Raw genomic sequence first — 14,098 nt, forward strand, 5'->3', positions numbered from 1 at the left:
GATAAAGGAGATGTAAAAGCACCACATAAGGGATAAATAAGCACTAATTAACCTGTACCAAAGTTTCTGCAGCCCATAATAAAAGTGTAATGGGTTCAAGACTTCATGAGTCCTTGGCACCTTAACAGTCTAGGAAAGTTAGGTTCTCTTATCAAAGGAGACATTCCTAAATGGCAGTAGGTGAATGAGCATAATCCTTCTGACAGAGCCCTGGTAAGGCTGACTGCCCTCATATCCCTTGCCTTTGGACATTTCATTTGGGGGCACTGGGGGGAGCCTACGCACCCCCCCTCAACAAACCATTTCCAGTCTCTTAGACAACACATACAGTGATTCTTTCAAAATTTCTAGTATATTCCTTTACGAAGATTCCCCAAACCTTTCTTCCCCCCCCCCCCAGGGGAAAAATTTCTTTTATTTAAAACTGCTTTTTTTTTTTTTTTTCCGTGAAACTATAAGTTTCCAAGTGAGAACTGCCCAAACCCGTGCCTGTGCCTCCCACCCCCCACCCATCAGTCCCAACCTGCCCACAGTCTTGCCGGATCTTTGACGGGAGGGGTTCCCCATGGTCACAGTCTGTGAAATCCTGACGATGTTGGAGGGGTTCAGGGCCAAGGATGGGGCAGCAGTGACTTTACTTCCCTCCATATCTGGCTTTTTGCAGCCTCTCTCCTCTCCCCACCCTCATGATTTTGGACTGAGAACAAAGAGACCTCATTTCTGGGAAAATTGAAGGAGATACATACACAAGCGTCCCAACCCATACTTATTTCACAGTAACCCTTCCCCCTTCTCCCCTCCAACCTGCATAGTTAAAAAAAAAAAAAAAAAAAAAAGACAAGTCACGGGGGAAGGTGGCACTGCCTCCAAATGACTGTGCCCAGAGGAGGGAGAACAGGCCAGCCATGCAAGCCCCCGCTGCCTCCACACCAAGTGCAGCGGGAGCTGCCCAACCAGCAGAGAACACCTGGGCCTTTAAAGCAAAGGAGGACACCTAAGTGATTTGAGGGGGGCGGGCGTGGTGCCCTGCTAAATGTACTTCTGCGGACGAGCCAGCCGGGCCTCTTCACCGGTTCCACTTGTCCCCCTTTCTCTTATCATGACCTTTTGCTATCACCCCTAATATGGGAAAGCCAGTAATTAAGATAAAAAAGAAATCAACATATAAAAACATCTACTTCCCCAAACTCAATTAAAAATTAAGACCCAGCAACAACAAAACACCCCCAAAATACAGATGGATCCCAGGGATTTTTTCTTCCCTAAAAAAAAAAAAGGTTCAACCCCCAAACCCAGTTAACAATTCCCAGTTCCCTAAAGTAGCAGAAACTCCCTCCGAGGTAGATAGCTGAGTCAGACACTCTCGTTCACCGAGCAATTCTATTGGTTTAAGATGAGCTGCATATGAAGTAATAAAGCCGTCTGGAGGGGGAGGGGGAGGGGAGGGGGTGGGAGGTCCAGGACGTGGCCAGGTCATCTGTCCAGAAGTTGTGTCTCCATTTTTGGCATCTCTGGTAGGTAGGGCAAGGCTGGTGTCTCCACAGATCCCAGAGCAGATGGAGAATGGGTGAACCGAGAGAGAGAGAGAGAGAGAGAGAGAGAGAGAGAGAGAGAGAGAGAGAGAGAGAGAGAGAGAGGGAGAATAGTCGTATATGTGTCTATGAGAGAGAGGGGATCTGAAAGATAGGATTCTGGGTGTATCTCTGTATAAGAAATGGAGAGAGAAAAAGATTGAAAAGAAGGGAAAAAAGGGGAGACAGACCCCACTTTCCCCTTAGGGGACCCCTTTCTCCTTGCCATATAGTCAGCAACCTCAGCACTGAGTCGGCTGGGGTAGGGCAACCCCATTTGCCCTTCTCCATCTTGTGCTTCTCCTGTGTCTGGGGCTTGTCCTTTCGTCAAGAGTCACCTCGTGAGCCCCCACCCTGTGGCCCTGAGGGGTGAGATCAGTTGGAAATGTCAGAATGAACGCTCCCTGGTCCCTCTGTTGGGGACGTCACATGTCTCCGGATCCTGAGAGATTGAAAGAGTGGCCAGAGGAGAGAAACCAAGATGGCGGCATAGGTAAGCACCTAAACTGCTGCCTCGCACAACAATTTCAAAACTACAACTAAAAGACAGAACAGACACCATCCAGAACCACAGGAAAGCTGGCTGAGTGGAAATTCTACAACTAGAAGGAAAGAGAAAAGCTCACAGAGAATTGGAGGTACGGCAAAGGGTCTTTGTGTGCGTAGAGAGGAAGGGCGGCGGAAAACCTGGCTGACTTTCTCTGGCGGGAGGGGGAAGGAAGCCCCCGACTGCACTGAACCCCAGTTCTGACTGCACTGAACCCCAGTTCCGGGCGAAACCCCGTGGACCCAGGCTCATACAAGGGGAGTCTGGACTGTCAGATAGAGAGAAAGGCACCCAGAGACTCAGAGACCACGGGGAAGACCCGGGGGAGCCCCGGCGGGCAGGGGTCTGGAGGTGCGCGCACCAGTGTGCACAAAGACTGCGGAGGTTGCCACAGGCTTTCCCTGACTGCACTGAACCCCAGTTCTGACTGCTCTGAACCCCAGCTCCAGGTGAGCCCCTGGGGACCCAAGCTCTTGTGGGGGGAATCTGGATTCTCGGGCGGAGACTCGGGAGCTGGGGAAGGCAGAGGTCTGGAGGTGCACGTGCGCAAGGGCAAGGCTTACGGGAAGCCAAGACTGTCTGCTCCGCCCTGAGACTCCACCCTGAGACTCAAAATATTGAAAACCTATTTGAAGAAATAATGACAGAAAACTTCCCCCACCTGGTGAAAGAAATAGACTTACAAGTTCAGGAAGTGCAGAAAACCCCAAACAAAAGGAATCCAAAGAGGACCACACCAAGACACATCATAATTAAAATGCCAAGAGCAAAAGACAAAGAGAGAATATTAAAAGCAGCAAGAGAAAAACAGTTAGTTACCTACAAGGGAGCACCCATACGATTGTCAGCTGATTTCTCAACAGAAACTATGCAGGCCAGATGGGAGTGGCAAGAAATTTTCAAAGTGATGAATAGCAAGAACCTACAACCAAGATTACTCTACCCAGCAAAGCTATCATTCAGAATTGAAGGGCAGATAAAGAGCTTCACAGATAAGAAAAAGCTAAAGGAGTTCATCACCACCAAACCAGTATTATATGAAATGTTGAAAGGTATTCTTAAAGAAGAGGAAGGAGAAAAAGGTAAAGATAAAAATTATGAACAACAAATACATATCTATCAACAAGTGAACCTAAAAATCAAGTGAATTAAAAACCTGATGAACAGAATAAACTGGTGAATATAATAGAATCAGGGGCATAGAAAGGGAGTGGACTGATAATTCTCAGAGGGAAAGGGGTATGGGGGGGGCGGTTTAGGAAGAGACTGGACAAAAATCATACACCTATGGATGAGGACAGTTGGGGGGAGGTAAGGGGAGAAGGTGGGGTGGGAACTGGGTGGAGGGGAGCTATGGGGGGAAAAAGGAGAAACAATTGTAATAATCTGAATAAAGATTTATTAAGAAAGAAAGAAAGAAAGAAAGAAAGAAAGAAAGAAAGAAAGAAAGAAAGAAAGAAAGAAAGGCCAGAGCCTGCGGAGGAAGTGGGTGTCGGGGAGCTGGTGCAGCTGTGGCCCCTCTGGGTGACAGACACAGCGATCTTGACGGCATAGATATCTGCCTCCTCTTGAAACATTCCAATACTTTTCTTATAGCGAATCCGCTTGTTGCCAAACCAGTTGGAGACCTGAGAGACGGTGATGCCACACTTCTTGGCGAGCTCCTCCTTAGCCTCCTCACTGGGATACGGGTTACTCAGGCGGGAATAGAAGTACTCATTTAGGACCTCGGTGGCCTGTTTGCTGAAGTTCCTGCGTTTCCGTCTGGCATCCAGGAACCGGGAGCGCAGGGTCATGCCGGCCTCGCAGGTGCTCTGCTTGAACTGCATCTGGATGGCGCTGGACTTGCGGGGGATGATGCTCACCATCCGCTCCAGCTCCTTGGGTGCCATGGGCCTCCTGCGGCTCTGCTCCCTCAGCAGGTTCGTGAGGTGGGTCGTGAACTCGTTACATGCTTGCTCATACTTCTCCAGCTCCGAGTGGTAGAGATGACGGATCTGGGCAAGTTTGCTGCAATAGTCCGAGTGTTGGATGGAGTTGTCAGGGGACACGCCGCCCCCGGAAGCTGCTGAGGCTGAGCCCTCACCCGCCCTGCCCCGCCCGCCTTTCTCAGGCCCAGCCACACCTTCTGCCAGAAGCATGCTGTCCAAGCACATAAGCTGGGGGTCCACCGGCCCCTCCTCCTGGTCTTGATGCTGCGGATGCTGGTCTTGATCTCACCCAGGACGCTAAAGAGAGCTGGCTTCATTCGGTGGCAGTTCAGGGCGTGTTTCTTGGCCTGGGCCTCGTCCAGGCTCTGATCCGTGATGGTCATTATCTGCTGCAGCATGTCCCCGATGTCTTGCTTCCCTCGGCCTCCCGGGACCCCCCGCGACCCCCCGCCACCCCCACCGGGGTCTCTGCCACCGGGAGGCTCGCCAGGGCCCCCAAGGCTCCCCACCCACCAGCCCCAGGCCCCCCTCGGCCCCCACCTGGAGGGGGCGGCCCCAGCAGCCGCTCACCCATAGTGGGGCGGGGGGGGGGGGGGGCCCTGAGGCCCCTCCCTGTTCCGCCCCTCCCCTGCCTGGTTACTTCCCTCCAAACTCGCTGGGGCCACTGCTCCCTCCGCCCCGACCCCTGCCCGTCTCCTGGCTCGCCCGGGGGTTCACCCCGGCTCTGAAGGGAGACCTGGGGTACCGGCTGGGCCCCCCACAGGAGACCCCGGCCCCCCGCGGCGGAGAAAATGGAGCCGGAGAGACAGGAGGCCCAGGCGGGGGAGGGGGGTGTCCCCAAACCTTTCTTACTGTCCATTAGTTTTTCTGTTCATTTTTTAAGCCTGCTTCTAATTTTGATTCTCTGAGTCATAGTCAAGTTGAGCATAAAGTGTAAACCAATTTTATATCAATATTATGTTAAGTAATACTCTGTTGCATTGCTGCAAATTAAATCTAAACTCTCCCACGTGGCACTCAGATTCCACCCCATTCAGGAACCATCTAGCTTGGATCTCCTCATACATTCTCTCTTTTTTAAAACTTTTTTTCAATTATACTCAGTATTATTTTGTATTTGTTTCAGGTGTAGAGCATAGTGGTTAGACAATCATATACTTTACACAGTGTTCCCCCTGATATTTCCAGTACCCACCTAGCGGTCCCCACCTATTCTAACCTGTGGTGTCTACCTCAGGCAACCAAGGCCATTGCCAATGGCCCCTCTGCTCCCCTCCCCACAACCTCACTACATACCTATCACCTCTCCACTATTTTTCCTAAGATGTCTTTTCGCTACCATTGCGCAAGGGCTCATGCATCAGGGGCACCCTCTAGTTCTTATTGCCCCAGAAGTAATACCATTGTTATGCTCACCCTACCAAATAAATAACCTATAGACTTTTCATTCGTTTGCAATTAGTCTTTCTGGAAGGTTGAATAATGGGCTCCCAAAGATATCCAACTCCTAGTCCTAAGGACCTGTGGATATGTTACCTTATGTGGTAAAAGGGATTTTGCAGATATGATTAAATTAAGGCTTTTGAGATGGGAAGGATTACCCTGGGTTTTCTGGATGGTCTCAATGTCACCACAGGATCTTTATAAGAGTGAGGCAAGAGGGTCAGAGTCTGCCAAAACCGGTTTGGCTCAGTGGATAGAGCGTCGGCCTGCGGACTGAAAGGTCCCAGGTTCGATTCTGGTCAAGGGCATGTAACTTGGTTGCAGGCACATCCCCAGTAGGGGGTGTGCAAGAGGCAGCTGATCGATGTTTCTCTCTCATCGATGTTTCTGACTATCACTCTTCCTTCCTCTCTGTAAAAAATCAATAAAATATATTTTTAAAAAAAAGAGGGTCAGAGTCAGAGATGAAGATGTGACAATAAAGTAGAGGTGTGTGTGTGTGTGTGTGTGTGTGTGTGAGAGAGAGAGAGAGAGAGAGAGAGAGAGAGAGAGAGAGAGAGAGAGAGAGAGATTGGAAGAGGCCACCCTGCTGGCTTTGAAGATGGAGGAAGGGGCCACAAGCCAAAGAATGCAGGCAGCCTCTAGAAGCTGGAAAAGACAAAGAAACAGATTCTCCCCTAAAGCTCCAGAAGGAACAAAGCCCTGTTGACCCACTTTATATTTCTGAGCTCCAGGACTTTAAGAAAATTTACCTTGTTTTAAGCCACTAAGTTTGTAGTAATTTGTTGCAGCAGCGATAGGAAATGGATACAGTCCTTTATATACAACTTTAACTTCCTTCATCCTTTCATTTATGTACCTCCTCTCATAAAGTAAAGTGTGGGCTCCTCTTCTTGTATGTCTCCAACAGAGTTCAGCACAGTCTCAGATTCTAATCAAGTGCTCCATAATGAGATCTCCCTGGATTTTCATCTAAAACTAACAGAGAAGACTGAGGCACTGGTCAGTGGGCCTAAGAGCAGTGGAAGCGTCTCTGAGACACTGAATTATCCCAAGAGGCAGACGGTCACTTCCGTCCACAGGAGCCCCAGTGCTCGAGCCCACCTCCCACCTGATGCAGGACTGTTACTTCCCTTTCTGTCCTCCCAGCCTGCAGCACTGAGGAGCAACATGAGGATGGAATCTACAATGGTGAAAGTACTAAGCAAGCTATAAATATGTATATATTTTTACGGCCGTTTAAACTTGCTTTTTTCCACCAATAAAAGAAAGGTCTATTTTACTTCCATCAGGAAAAGAATGTGCTTATACCTTCAGGTGTGACCATACATTTAAGTCTAAGTCCTACCTCTGGGCGTCATGCTAACATTGACCAGCTCTCCTCGCAGAAGTCCTCCACCAGGGAGGGACAGTTGGAATGGTGGCTGAGGGTGAAGGTCAGGCCTGGACTTGAATCCAAGATCTACCAATCCCCAGTGATGTGACCTTGAAGAAGTCCTTGAATGTCTCTGTAGAGGGGTGCTATGATGATTTCTCAAGCTAATAGGTCAGATGTTGGGGCAGTACACACTCCATGGTAAAAATCAGACCTCAGCCCCGCCAATGTGACTCAGTGGTTGAGTGTCGACCTATGAACAAGGAGGTCATAGTTCAATTTCCAGCAGGGTGCATGCCCAGGTTGTGGGCTCAATCCCTGGTGGGGGACATATGGGAGGCAGCTAATCGATGATTCTCTCTCATTACTGATGTTTCTATCTCTCTACCTCTCCTTTCTTCTCCGAAATCAATAAAAATATATCTTTAAAAAATCAGACCTCAGTAAGTATGGGCTATGATGAATAGGCTTCTGGGAGCTCAACCCCCAGGGCAGCACTGGCAGGCCCCCAAATCATTGAGCCTCACAGCCCAAGCAAAGGCTGGACATGAAAAAGAAGGTAAGCTTTGTCGTAGGGTGCAGGGAAGGGTGCTCCCCTTTAGGGGCAGCTGCACTTTAGTCAGGGTCTTTCCTAAACCTCAGGATCAAAGACAATACGAACCCACAGACAGCATTTCACACTCATTGGTTTTGCAGGGCCCAGATACTGACTCTGTACCATCTTCCCAAAGGTGCGTCTCCAGGCACTGCCTACTATGGACTTGGAGTTGAATAACGTATCTGTGGAGGCCTGTGGTACCAGGACCTATTAAACTAAGTTACGCTTGGCTTTCCCAGGAAAAACTTAAGTCTGTCCAAAGATCAAGCAATTGAACAGTGAGGTGTTAAACAACCTTTGCCTCTCCATTTTTCCATTACCAATCTTGAGCCTGTCACTTTTTCCCCTTCTCTGGTTTCAAAATGCACTCTTTTGAACACACCCTATATTTATCACCCGTCTCCATATATTTTTAGTTAATGTTTCATGACAATATCTATTGGTGGATTTTGTTTCCCAATGCAAATTTACTCTCACACCTGAGTCTACAGGTAAAAGGAAAAATAAGAGATGAGAGATGTGACTGGCAGAAGGAAGCAAGTGAAAATTTAAGAAGACTCTCGGATTGTTTTTCACGTTCTGTTAGCATTCACTACAAGCCTAAGTTCTGACAACAAGCAGCCATAGGTCTGTTTTAATTAGAGGTCTTCCCTTGAAATGAGAGCTTTGTATCCTAAAACACTATTAACCAATACTGTTCTAAATGTTTTCTTGGAGTTAATTTTATACATACATACGTCATTATACAATATATGGATGTGTTTTATATATAACATATGTTATCAGTCATGTAACATAGTTATTAAAATCATATAGCTATACGTCATAGTTAAGATCACATATAGTTATTAAAGTCATTTCTTCAATATAGACTCAAGAAATATAACAACTGCCATGTTGATTTTAGCTCACAAGTGGTAATTTGAGAGAAAAGATAATATAAGATGCTATTTCAACAACTGGGGGGATTAAAATATGGACTGTAATAATGGCATTGTGGTTGTGTAGGACAATGTCCTGGTCTTAGAAGATGCTCAGGCATTTCAGTGCAGAAGTGTCAGAATGTCTGTAACTAATTCTCAAATGGTTCCAGGTTGGGGGGAAGGGGAGGTGTCCATCCATAGACAGAAAAAGCGAATGTGGAAATGTTAGTGATTAGTAAATCTGGGTGAAAGGTGGGTTGATGTTCATTGACTACTTTTGCAACTTTTCTATAGATTTTAACTTTTTTAAAGGTCTTAGAGGAAAAGGATATTTCTTGTTATGCTTGTTCAACAAAAGCCTACTTCCTCCCAGGTAAAACAAAGCATAAATCTGAAAAACACCAAAAATTCTCTACTATCTTGATTAAAATACATTACCCAAATCAGGATATTTTTGTGTAAAATTTTACAACTAAAAACAAAATGCCTATCTGTAACCAAAGAAGAGTGTTAATACATGGTCAGTACTATAGCATACCAAAGTCAAATAATCTGTAATGAAAGCAAGAATAACACATACAAGACAGCAAAGGTACATGGAATGGTAAATGCACAGGATTGGCAGGAAACTTTTAAGGAACTCGGTAAGATTTCACATTTGTTCTCCAAGGTAAATAAGTTCCTAGAATCTTGGAACTCAAAAGCATCAGAGAGAAATACAGTCCAATAGTTCAAGCCTCAATTCATAGGGAATATAATAAAGGATCAGAGAAAATTATATAAATGTGTAAGTTGTTAAAAGCTGTAAGCGCTTTTTAAAGTTGATCTCGAACCCCTTCTTGTGAGTTGCAATCAGTAGTAGATCAATGTCCCCTGGAAATGTCTTAGTTCTTTCATGTAACTGTTGCCAAAAGAAATAAATGTAGTCTCTGATTTTAAATCCTGGCAGTTCCAAAGGTTTGAAATATTTCCAGTTGAATAAAGTAAGTCAAGTGTTTTCACAAGTTTCTAGAATGATTAACAAAATATATTTGGTGAGGAAAAGGGTCATAAATAAAAAGCAGATGTGGGAACAACAAATTAAAAAGTTGAAAAATGACCATGTCACTTGGTAATATTGCTTTGCAAATAAAACAACAAATTATTGTGTATATTCTCTCCCACTTCTTGAACCTAACAGCATCAGAGCAGGTGAGCACTGGTGCCACACAAAGCCCTTGGGCTAACTGCTGGCTTCTCCTGGAATTGAGCTTCCGCTTTTTTGCATTTTGAAGCTCTCACTCGAGGCTTTATTCGAAAACTGTTTAAAGTGTCTTTTTTAAAATATGTTTTTATTTATTTCAGAGAGGAAGGGAGAGGGAGAGAGAGATAGAAACATCAATGTTGAGAATCATTGATTGGCTGCCTTCTGCACGCCCCCTACTGGGGATCAAGCCTGCAACCCAGGCATGTGCCCTTGACCGGAATCGAACCCGGGACCCTTCAGTCCGCAGGCCGATGCTCTATCCACTGAGCCAAACCGGCTAGGGCTTTAAGGTGTCTTTTGTTTGTTAAAAGGCTTTGCTTGTTTGTCCGCTGTTGTTTGTCTGTGAGTACTCGAGTTGGCACGGCAGCCTGATTTCTTCTTCAGGATCAGGTTATCTTTGGAGACTAGCTGGCTTTGGTTCAATCTCCTTTGAAACAGGCTATTTCTACTGAAATTAGCTTCTGGCTGAGTATTAGACCAGACTGTCTCGTTAAAAAAGTGCCACTCAGCTTACATATAGCCAGGCTCTCCAGAAAGCAGGTTGTTTCCCAGAACTGGCTTTTTAAACTTTAGGCCCGATCCTTCTATGATCAGACTGTTCTAGAGCGAGGCTGGCTGATTTCTACCGTGCAGGTAATTTGAGCCGTTGTAGACTGCCTTGGGCCCCTTGCTCTAGAGAAAAGTCTCTGAAAAATGGGATCTCAGTTATTTAATATTTATGACGATCCCTCCTGCAGGGACTCTAACACTTTTTATGCACATATTTAACTAATGGACAGATGTGACCAACGGTAATTCAGAAAATCAGTGGCCACTGTGGGGAACTTCTGAGATTCCCAAACTTCATTTTCTTAAAAGCGAATTGGACAATAACAGCGCTAAAACTGGCAAAGCTAAAGGGAATGCCTATTTTGAATGGTGTGTTGAGACTTCCAAATGAGATCAAGAATCTGAAGTTGCCTCTTTGCAAAATAAAGTTTTCAAATTAACAGAGGCAACTGAATTTTTAAAGAGAGAAAAATGGCTTCCACATGCTCTTCATCTACATGGCTGTCTTGCCATTCCCCTCTACTCCACTGTCTCAGGATCCATCTCCAGGTACCCTATTCCCTTTTTTTTTTTTTTTTTTTTAATAAAAATTCTCCAATTTGGTTTTTGTGTGTGGTTTTTTTTTTATATTTTTATTGATTTCAGAGAGGAAGGGAGAGGGAGAGAGAGATAGAAACATCAATGATGAGAAAGAATCATTGATTGGCTGCCTCCTGCACTGCCCCTACCGGGGATCGAGCCCGAAACCCAGGCATGTGCCCTGACCAGGAATCGAACCCAGGACCCTTCAGTCCACAGGCTTGACGCTCTATCCACTGAGCCAAATAGGCTAGGGCCTATGAATATTTTGCCATAGGCTTCTTCTCCAGTATCCTCAAGGTCTTTTTCTCCAATTCCTTATTTCAAGCTCTACTTCTGATACCATGATGCCTTCTCTACAGGCTTCCTTATCCCCAGTTCCCCTCTGGTGCCTTCTTCCCCTGAATTCGCTCCCACCCCTTCCTCCTCAACTAATCAGGACCTTTCTATTTAAAGTTAAGAGCGCCGAAACCGGTTTGGCTCAGTGGATAGAGCGTCGGCCTGCGGACTGAAGGGTCCCAGGTTCGATTCCGGTCAAGGGCATGTACCTTGGTTGCGGGCACATCCCCAGTAGGGGGTGTGCAGGAGGTGGCTGATCGATGTTTCTCTCTCATCGATGTTTCTAACTCTCTATCCCTCTCCCTTCCTCTCTGTAAAAAATCAATAAAATATATTTTAAAAATAAATAAAATAAAGTTAAGAGCTCTCGGAATCATAACAAACCTCAAGTTTCATATGTTCCCTGGAGAAAAAGAATTTCCTAAGGATCCTCACAAGTTTGCTGAGGAATTTGATTAGTATTCAGACCTATCAGTCTGGGTTTTTCTGACTTCTATAAGCTAATTTGTGCTAGTTGGTGAAGATCGAGCTCAACATTGGATGAGAATTGCCCAACGGGATCATCCTGAAACAGATTTAGAAAAACAAGCCTCTAATTTTGAGGGAAGAAATTAGAGAACTTGCTAGAGAACTATATCGAGCAATTTCCCAACGCCTGTTGAACTGCAGCAAAATTCAGACTTGCTCACAGAATCTGTTCATGACTATTATAATCAACAAAAGGTCACTTTAAAGGAAAATTCCGGCCTTCCTTCAGATGTTGATTTCACTCCGGTAACCTTTAACTCCAGTGCTTGTAAATGAGCTAAACCAAGAGTTTCCCTTTTAAAGGGACTAGGAATGACAGACCATGTCCACCCTAGATTTAGTTAATTTGGCTAAATCAGCTTGCTTGTACTCTAGATGAGCCACCTAGAAGTAAGACTGCCATGATTTTTCATTTGCAGCCTTGGCAAATGAAAGTCCCAATAGGAAACCAAAAGCTCCAAGTTTCTGCTCATTCTTGCAAAGAGCCAGGATGTTGGAAAAGGGATTGTCAAAAGTTTAAATGCTTCAGGCACCCTCAGCCTTGTAATTAGTCTTCTAACCAGCCTTCTCTAGGTCCTCCTACTCCTCAAAGATGAGTCTCTTGAGGAACTTCAGGGGCTTTTTCTAATCCTCCCTCTTAATGGCTCAGATCAGCTTGGAGAAACTTTTCTTCAAACTGATAATGAATCTCTCTTATAACAAAACTTCTGTATGCTTTACTAAAGAATGACTGTCCTGACCCGATTGTATGGGAAGAATGGGAGGACACAGCCTTTCAAGACTTAAAGAAGGGTTTAATAAACCCACTGCTCTTGTACATCCCAATGATCAGATCCCTTTTTCCTTTTTTTTTTTTTTTTAATCCTCACATGAGGATATTTTCCATTGATTTTCAGAGAGTGGAAGGGAGGGAGGAGGGGGAGAAATAGAGAGAGAGAAACATCAATGTGAGGAAGACACATTGATTGATTGCCTCCCCCACACACCCTGACCTGGGCCAGGGATCCAGCCTGCAACCGGGGTACATGCCCTTGACTGGGAATTGAAACTGTGACCCTTTAGTCTGCAGGTCGACGCTCTAACCACTGAGCAAACCAGCTAGGGCCCCCTTTTCCCTTTTCTATATGAAAAGGGAATGCCCTTGGCAGGGGAGGGGAGGGGCTAGAGATCAACCAAAGGACTTGTATGCATGCATATTAGCATAACCAATGGACACAGACACTGGGGCGGTGGGGGCTTGCGGGGGGGGGGATGTCTGGGGGGGGTCACAAGCCAGGAAAAAGGAGACATATGTAAAACTTCGGACAATAAATAAATAAATAAGCAAACAAATAAATAAATATAAATAAAAAATAAAATGTTATTTTTTTAAAAGTGGGGGGGGGGTGGGAAATGCCCTTGGAATATTCACCCAAAAACCATGGGGACCACGATAGATCGTTAGGATATTATAGTCAGCAACTGGACTCTGTGTCCCCCCTTGCCTTAGAGCCATTACTGCCATTGCCCTCTTGGTTGAGGCCACTGAGAACATTGTTGCAGGATCCCCTCTAACCATCTTTGTACCCCACTCAGTAGAAGCCCTCCTGAATCCTCATTATACCCAGCATCTTTCAGTTAGTTGCCTTCTTTCCTATGAAATCCTTCTGCTAATTGCTCCTCACACAACTCTTTCGCATTGTAATGACCTTAATCCAACTATTCTTCGCCCTTCTGAGACCCATAAAGCCCCTCATGACTGCTTGACACTGACAGATCACCTCCTGAGTCCTCATCATGATTTGCAGGAGGCCCCTGTGGGTAAAGCTGTTTTCCCATGCGTTACAGATGGTTCATGTTTTAGAAATGAAAATGGAAAGTGCTGTGCTGATTATGCAATTGAAGTAATTGAGGCATTTTTACCTTTGGCTCCTTCAGCTCAGTAGGCTGAATTGTATGCTTTCACTCTGGCTTGTGTTTTAGCCAAGGGCAAAACTACCAGCATTTATACTGCAGTCCGTAAGCCTTTGGAGTAGCTCATGACTTTGTAATGTTATGGAAACAATGTGGCTTCCTTACTTCCAGTGGAAATAAAACTAATGGCCCATATGTTCAGGAATTATTGTTTGCTATACTTTTACCTGATGCTTTAGCTAGTTAGTATTAAGATCCCAGGGCATTCTAAACTTGGCTCTCTGGAAGCTAAAGGAAATCACTTTGCTGAACTTCTGCAAGGAATGCAACCCTTAAAGAAATCGGCAGCAGTGAAACACCTGTCAGGGTCCAAAGGGATAATTCCCCAGCTGGTAATTTAGAAAAACTGGCTAGAGAAGCCCAACAATTAGCTTTAGAAAAAAAGAAGAAGAAAAAAAAAACCCACAAGATTAGAAATCTAAAAATTGCTAGTTATTTGGTTCAGACCAAATAACCCAGTCCTACCAGAGACTGTGAAGTTTCCACTCTTTACTGTACATGCATTTGGCCAACTGA

At 45.4% G+C, this 14,098-nt stretch overlaps 1 protein-coding gene and 1 pseudogene across 7 annotated transcripts in view; both read right to left on the bottom strand.

Annotated features, from left to right (window-relative positions):
- Nucleotides 1-14,098, bottom strand: part of CTPS2 (CTP synthase 2) — a 130,700-nt gene that overhangs the window by 47,408 nt on the left and 69,194 nt on the right. The gene's annotated exons all lie outside the window — the stretch shown is intronic.
- LOC308239224 (pre-B-cell leukemia transcription factor 2-like) lies at nt 3,573-4,623 on the bottom strand (annotated as a pseudogene). Its single transcript has one exon. The product of its transcript is annotated as a pre-B-cell leukemia transcription factor 2-like (transcript).

Source organism: Plecotus auritus (genome assembly GCF_963455305.1).
Source record: "Plecotus auritus genome assembly, chromosome: X".
Classification (NCBI taxonomy): Eukaryota; Metazoa; Chordata; class Mammalia; order Chiroptera; family Vespertilionidae; genus Plecotus; species Plecotus auritus.